The sequence below is a fragment of the Capricornis sumatraensis genome, chromosome 2, assembly GCF_032405125.1.
Source record: "Capricornis sumatraensis isolate serow.1 chromosome 2, serow.2, whole genome shotgun sequence".
NCBI lineage: Eukaryota > Metazoa > Chordata > Mammalia > Artiodactyla > Bovidae > Capricornis > Capricornis sumatraensis.
Window position 1 is genome coordinate 175,384,211 of NC_091070.1, and position 8,175 is coordinate 175,392,385.

The window sequence follows — 8,175 nt, forward strand, 5'->3', positions numbered from 1 at the left end:
AAAAAACAACAACAAAAGTCTCCTTGTTCCCTAAACAATACAGACTTGACCTATTTAGTGTGGCTACTATTTTCTAGGACTAGGGAATTTAGGAATACTTCTCTTCCTGCAAAGTATTAGCTAAATATCTGAAACTTTATTAAACTAATTAAGGAAGAAAAGAATACAGAATAAATGGCTCTTAAAATTTTACTGAAAGGACTGAGGCAATTTGCTTTTCAAATTAACTACGAGGATACAGCCATTAAGCACTGGGGAGCAGTGCCTAAGGACCTGCAAATTTTTAAGAAACCAGGCAAAATTTTTAGCCCTGGGGAAAAAAATGAATGGACTCCAAAGCACTAATAAATATTAATGTATATTTAATTAACATTTTTCTGTTAAAAATATATCAACTGCAACTCATTTCAAGAGTTATATATAGCTGTACATGCGTATGTTTTTATGCGATAGGAATCTTAGGGACCAGCACAGTCTTAATTGGCTTATCTCCTATATGAGCTTACCTCCTAATGTCTGTGAACAAACACTGAGTTTCATATATATGGATATTGTATTTAGTATTACCATAACAAAAGATTCTTTTTTAAATGACACTAGTATAAATGCTCTAAATCAAGCCTTTTTCACTCTCATACATTGAGAAAACTTTAATAGACAGCAGCTCAGTATTATGTATCAAGGATTCCCATGACTTAGTAACTTTACTTGTAGGAATGTATCCTTCAAACGTATTCCCATATGTGTGTAAGGATGAATAAGGATGTTATTCATACCTATTTTTGCTATTTTAAAAGCAAAAGAATAGAAAACAGCTTATGTATCCATCTATGGGAGACTGGTGTGTTAATGACACAATTCTGTGAGGGGTACAGTGTAGTAGAGAAGCATGGAGATTGATCTCAGTTGGTGTGTCATGATCTCTAACTTCTGAGACAGCAAAGCAAGGTGCAAAGCAATGTGTATATTATGCTCCCACTTTTTCAAGACAGTTTATACCATGGTGCATTAATTTTAGAGCAACATACATAATTCAATGGACTTCCCAGGTGGCTCAGTGGTAAAGAATCCACCTGCAGTGCAGGAGCCGCAGGAGACGAGGGTTCTATCCCTGGATCAGGAGGATCCCCTGGAGGAGGGCATGGCAACCCACTCCAGTATTCTTGCCTGGAGAATCTATGGACAAAGGACCCTGGTGGCTGCAATCCATGGGATCACAAAGAGTCAGACAGGACTGAAGCAACTTAGCGTGTAATTTAATATGTGTAAAAATCGTTCTGGTAGTTTAAATCATGGATCTGCCGTAAAACGATAACTTTTTAAAGATAACGTTTTATTTGCTTTTGTGTTTAAGTTTTATACCATGAGCATATGCTACCTTTTAATAATAAAATTAATACCAGCCATCCTAATTTGAAAATGGCAGTTAAGTTATTTAGAAAAAACTTCTTAAGTGAAAAGAAGACAACTACTTTAAATATAGTAAATGCTATATAGTTTGGAGTGTGTGCTAATTTTTCATGTAAATGAGCTCATGAACAGCAAAACAGCATTATAACACTGAAAAAAAGATTAATTCCTCTTGGAGTGTGATTCTACATGAATGTGTGTTTTTGGAAGAAATGGGAGATTCCTCATTTTTTACATTCTTTCATTACACAAAGCTCCCTCATATTTGTATAATAAATACTTTTTACACACTATGAAAATAGCATTGTCATTAAAGTCAGGCTATGGATAAAGATATTTTGAAGGAACAGCAAAACCAGTAAAGACCTGGGAGGGATTTTCTGACTGTAAAGCATAATATAGGCAGTGCTTAGATCTGTTTTGTTTTACCTCAAAGGAAACAAAATTGCTCTTCCTTGGCTTTTGACAATGAAGTTTATGAGAAGGCAATCTGGGGCTCAGGGAGAGAAGAAGGACATTACAACACAAGTTCTTAATTTGGGTTTTGTAGATCACTGCAGGGAGCCAAAGCCCTGAGGATATCACTTTTGACACCTACTTTTGTTTGCTAGTAAAAATACGTTTTTCAAAATAGTTAACAGAAAATTCCTTAATCTGGTTTTGATATGGAATAATTGAAAGTGATAAGTCTTGAGAGCAAGTCTAAATACTCTTGATAAAATTATTAAATTTGTTATCAAGAGCAACACTGGAGCTCAAGTTTCTAATACAATTTCTTTGTTTTAGTGATGAGATGAAAAAAGTTGTGGCTTGCTCTTGCTGACATGTACAGTGAGTATCTAATCTGATAATAAACAGAGTCTCAGATATTTGGGATAATAAAGTAGCCTATAAATCATTAAGATGCATTCCAAATAATATAAAAGGAACAGAATATGACTGAAAAATGTAATGAAGTACCATCTGGGGCATTTTCGGAGAAGGCAATGGCACCCCACTCCAGTACTATTGCCTGGAAAATCCCATGGACGGAGGAGCCTGGTAGACTGCAGTCCATGGAGTCGCAAAGAGTCAGACACGACTGAAGCGACTTAGCAGCTGGGGCATTTCAACAGTGAAGCTCCTGAGTTTGGGAGTCAGAATGCTTGAGTTTGAAGTTTAGTTCTAGCACGTGCTATCTATGTTACCTTGAGGAGTCAATTTACTGAACCTCTAAATCTCAGGCTCCTCCTTTGTAAAAATGAGAAAAATAATAATACTTCGTAGTTTTCAAAAGTTAAGTCCTTAGAAGCTCATGGCAGACCAGGATAGGATGTGTGGCAAGTAGACCAAGTCGGTAGCACTTAGGTCAGAAAGCTATGGTTTGATGTTTTGATATTTCAGCTTCTTTGCAGAGGTATACTATACATAGGCCATGTATCCCAGTGGAGAAAGTCAATGATGTCTTTTTGCACAGCTCACAGAGATAAGATAAGAGTGATAGGTGACTTGAACTATTCAAATGGGCCAAAGTCTTGTTCAACTGATAATACAGCAGTTGAAGAGCTCTTGACTTTCTTGCTAGCAATTTTATGTCATAGGGAAATCATTTTAGGGGGAATTCTTCAAGTTTCAGGACTGTCTTAGCTCATTGGCAGCGGATGACACACCCCTACGTAGTTCCACAGATTTCCAAACATGGAACGACTAACCTCACTTGAGAACTATGACTAGAGGAACCGAGGGACTGCTCTGAGTTTAATCATACCAAAAGGAGAATGGATTGGTAACGAAGACACACAGAGAACTCTGGGAGAAAATGACTTGTTATCCTGAAGATTCTGTTATCCAAGGAATGGAAAGCAAGATATTTAAGATACACTTCCTAGACCAAACCTCCCCAAACTATGTCCCTAGGAATGTCTATATAAAACAAATGGCTTGTGGCCAAAAACTGTTTTGGAAACACTACAGACTTAATCAGACATCTTTAGAGTTATAATACATATTATTAGCATAATAAAGGGTCAGAGAAATCTTAGAATAGGAAACCAAGTGTTAAACATTTCTAAAGAGATGACTCTTCTCTATACATCTATTAATACGCTCTCTTCCTTTGGCATATCTTCCATTTCTACTGTAATAGTTTTCCCAACAGTAATTTTAAAAGATAGAAACATAAAATTTTAAATTTAAAAATAAATAAGAAGAGCTTCTCTGAATAGGCTTTAAACTACAGACATTCCTCAGAGATACCGTGGGTGCAGTTCTAGACCACCAGGATAAAGGGAATACCACAGTAAAGTAAGTCACACAAAATTTTTGGCTTCCTAGTGAATATAAAACTTTTATTTACACTCTACTACGATCTGCTACATGTGGAAGAGCATTATATCTAAAAAATAATGTACATACTTGATTTTAAATACATTATTGCTAAAATTTGGTCTTAAATTGAAGAAAGTGGGGAAAACCACTAGAGCAGTCAGATATGACCTAAATCAAATCCCTTATGATTATACAGTGGAAGTGAGAAATAGATTTATGGGTCTAGATCTGATAGACAGAGTGGCTGATGAGCTATGGACAGAGGTTCGTGACATTGTACAGGAGACAGGGAGCAAGACCACTCCCATGGAAAAGAAATGCAAAAAAGCAAAATGGCTGTTTGGGGAGGCCTTACAAATAGCTGTGAAAAGAAGAGAAACGAAAAGCAAAGGAGAAAAGGAAAGATATTCCCATCTTAATGCAGAGTTCCAAAGAATAGCAAGGAGAGATAAGAAAGCCTTCCTCAATGATCAATGCAAAGAAATAGAAGAAAAGAACAGAATGGGAAAGACTAGAGATCTCTTCAAGAAAATTAGAGATACCGAGGGAACATTTCATGCAAAGATGGGCTCGATAAAGGACAGAAATGGTATGGACCCAATAGAAGCAGAAGACATTAAGAAGAGGTGGCAAGAATACACAGAAGAACTGTACAAAACAGAACTTCATGACCCAGATAATCATGATGGTGTGATCACTCACCTAGAGCCAGGCATCCTGGAATGTGAAGTCAAGTGGGCCTTAGGAAGCATCACTATGAACAAAGCTAGTGGAGGTGATGGAATTCCAGTGGAGCTGTTTCAAATCCTGAAATTTGGAAAACTCAGCAGTGGCCACAGGACTGGAAAAGGTCATTTTTCATTCCAATCCCAAAGAAAGGCAATGCCAAAGAATGCTCAAACTACCACACAGTTGTACTCATCTCACATGCTAGTAAAGTAATGCTCAAAATTCTCCAAGCCAGGCTTCAGCAATATGTGAACAATGAACTTCCTGATGTTCAAGCTGGTTTTAGAAAAGGCAGAAGAACCAGAGATCAAATTGCCAACATCCACTGGATCATCAAAAAACTAAGGGAGTTCCACAAAAACATCTATTTCTGCTTTCTTGACTATGCCAAAGCCTTGGACTGTGTGGATCACAATAAACTGTGGAAAATCCTGAAAGTGATGAGAATACCAGACCACCTGACCTGCCTCTTGAGAAACCTATATGCAGGTCAGGAAGCAACAGTTAGAACTGGACATGGAACAACAGACTGGTTCCAAATAGGAAAAGGAGTACGTCAAGACTGTATATTGTCACCCTGCTTATTTAACTTATATGCAGAGTACATCATGAGAAAGGCTGGGCTGGAAGAAGGACAAGCTGGAATCAAGATTGCTGGGAGAAATATCAATAACCTCAGATATGCGAATGACACCACCCTTATGGCAGAAAGTGAAGAGGAGCTAAAAAGCCTCTTGATGAAAGTGAAAGAGGAGAGTGAAAAAGTTGGCTTAAAGCTCAACATTCAGAAAACGAAGATCATGGCATCTGGTCCTATCACTTCATGGGAAATAGATGGGGAAACAGTGTCTTTACACTTTAGAGTCTGTGGAAACAGACTTTATTTTGGGGGGCTCCAAAATCACTGCAGATGGTGATTGCAGCCATGAAATTAAAAGATGCTTACTCTTTGGAAGGAAAGTTATGACCAACCTAGACAGCATATTCAAAAGCAAAGATATTACTTTGCCAACAGAGGTCCATCTAGTCAAGGCTATGGTTTTTCCAGTAGTCATGTATGGATGTGAGAGTTGGACTGTGAGAAAGCCAAGTGCCGAAGAATTGGTCTTGGAGAAGACTCTTGAGAGCCCCTTGGACTGCAAGGAGATCCAACCAGTCCACCCTAAGGGAGATCAGTCCTGGGATTTCTTTGGAGGGAATGATGCTGAGCTGAAACTCCAATACCTGGCCACCTCATGCAAAGAGTTGACTCATTGGAAAAGACCCTGATGCTGGGAGGGATTGGGGGCAGGAGGAGAAGTGGACGACAGAGGATGAGATGGCTGGATGGCATCACTTACTCAATGGACATGAGTTTCCGTGAACTCCAGGAGTTGGCGATGGGCAAGGAGGCCTGGCGTGCTGTGATTCATGGGGTTGCAAAGAGTTGGACACTACTGAGCAACTGAACTGAACTGAACTGATTGCTAAAATATGCTGATCATCATCCAAGCCTTCAATGAGATACAATCTTTTTGCTGGTAGAGGATTTTGTCTTGAGGTTGATGGCTGCCAACTAGTCATAGTGTGGGTTACTGAAGTTAGGATGGCTGTGGCAATTTCTTAAAATAAGACAGCAATGAAGTTTGCAGTATCGATTAACCCTTCCTTTTGTGAATGATTTCTCTGAAGGATACACTGATATTTGATAGCATCTTACCCACAGCAAAAATTCTTTCAAAACTGGAGCCAATCCTCTCAAACCCTGAGCAATCTCAAAGTCAACCATGAGAGTTGAAATCAACTTCTTTTACAGTCCTGTTAATGTTTGCATTTGACCCCTTCTCATGGATCATTAATGTTGCTAATGACATCCATTCTGGGACTTCCATGATCCAGTGGCCAAGACTCATGCTTCCATTGCAGGGACACAGGTTTGATCCTTGGTCTGGGAACTAAGATCCCACATGCTATGCAATGTGGCCAAAAATTAAAAAATAAAATAATCTTTTTCAAAAAATTACATCCATTCTATACATAAGAGTTTGCATCTGCTAATCCTAAACTCCCAATCCATCTCTCCCTCAACTCCAACCCATAGGAAACAATAAGTCTGTCTTCTATGGTTCTGCTTCTTAAATAATAAGATTTCAAATACAAAATTACTCCTTGATCTATGGGCTTCAGAAAGGATGCTGTGCTAGCAGGCACAAAACAACACAAATCTTGCTGTATATCTCCATCAGGGTTCTTAGATTACCAGGTGGATTGTCTATGAACAGAATTATTTTGGAATAATCTTTTTTTTCCCTAAGCAGTAAGTCTCAAAAAGTGGGCTTAAAATATTCAGTAAACTATGTCATAAATAGATATGCTAAGCATCTAGGCTTTGTTGTTCCATTTATAGAACACTGGGAGCAGCTTTAGCATAATTCTTATGGGCCTAGGATTTTTGGTAAATGAGCATCAACTTCAACTTCAAGTCACCAACTACATTAGACCCTAACAAGAGTCAGCCTGACCTTTGAAGCTTTTCAGGCAGGCTTTGATTTCTCCTCTTTACCTATGTAAAAGCCCAGATGCCAACATCTTTCAATATAGGCTGTTTCAGTCTACACTGAAATATAAGGCTGTTTCATCTTACATTGAAAATCTGCTATTTAGTGTTGCCACTTTTATATTTATTTTAGCTAGAGCTTCCAGATAACCTGTTGCAGCTTCCACATCAGCACTTGTTGCTTCCCTTGCACTGTTATGTTACGAGATGGCTTTTTTCCTTAAACCTCATGAATTAACCTCTGCAAGCTTCAAACTTTTCCTCTGCAGCTTTCTCAGCTCTCTCAACCTTCACAGAATTGAAGAGAGTTAAGACCTTGAGGAGAGTTAGGGTCTTTCCCTGGTGGCTCAGACATAAAGAATCTGCCTGCAATGCAGGCAACCAGGGTTTGATCCCTGGGTGGGGGAGATGTCCTGGAGAAGGGACTGGCTAACCATTCCAGTATTCTTGCCTGGAGAATTCCATGGACAGAGAAGCCTGGTGGGCTACAGTCTCTCTTCTGCATGCCCGCTGCAGTATCCTCGATCAGGTGCTACTGCATGCCCTGCCTGTTTCCTTTTCAGTTCACCTTGTACTTTACAGGCAGAATTATTCTTCTAAAATGCAATTTTGATCATGTCAGCACTTTCAAGTCCCTTCTCTCAAGAAAGGACTTCTATCTGCACTTTGTCCCTAGAGCTGTATATACATGTGTAACAACACTGAGCTATACTCATTCTTCACTGATATATTCATTCAACAGACAACCATTCAGTGACAATTATGTGCAAGCATAATGCTTTGTCTTTGCTTAAGTCTCTTATTATGTGTTACCTAGGCTATCTAGTCTATACATTCTATCCTCCATTCTAGCAGGAATAACTTTGAAAATGAAGATGCAAAACTGATTATGATATGTCCTGACCAGAAAATGTTTAAATTCCTTCACCTGGCAACTATAACCCTTGTGTTTTGCCAGTCCTTACCCCTCCCCAGCCACACCAAGCCACGTCCAGTTCCTAGAATGTTCCAATACACTTTCATGATTATGGGTTGTACATATTGTTTCTCTAGTTTCTCAGTTGGTAAAGAATCTGCCTGCAATGAAGGAGACACGAGTTCCATCCTTGGGTCAGGAAGATTCCCTGGAGAAGGGAATGACTACCTGCTCCAGTATTCTTGCCTGGAGAATTCCATGGACAGAGGAGTCTGGT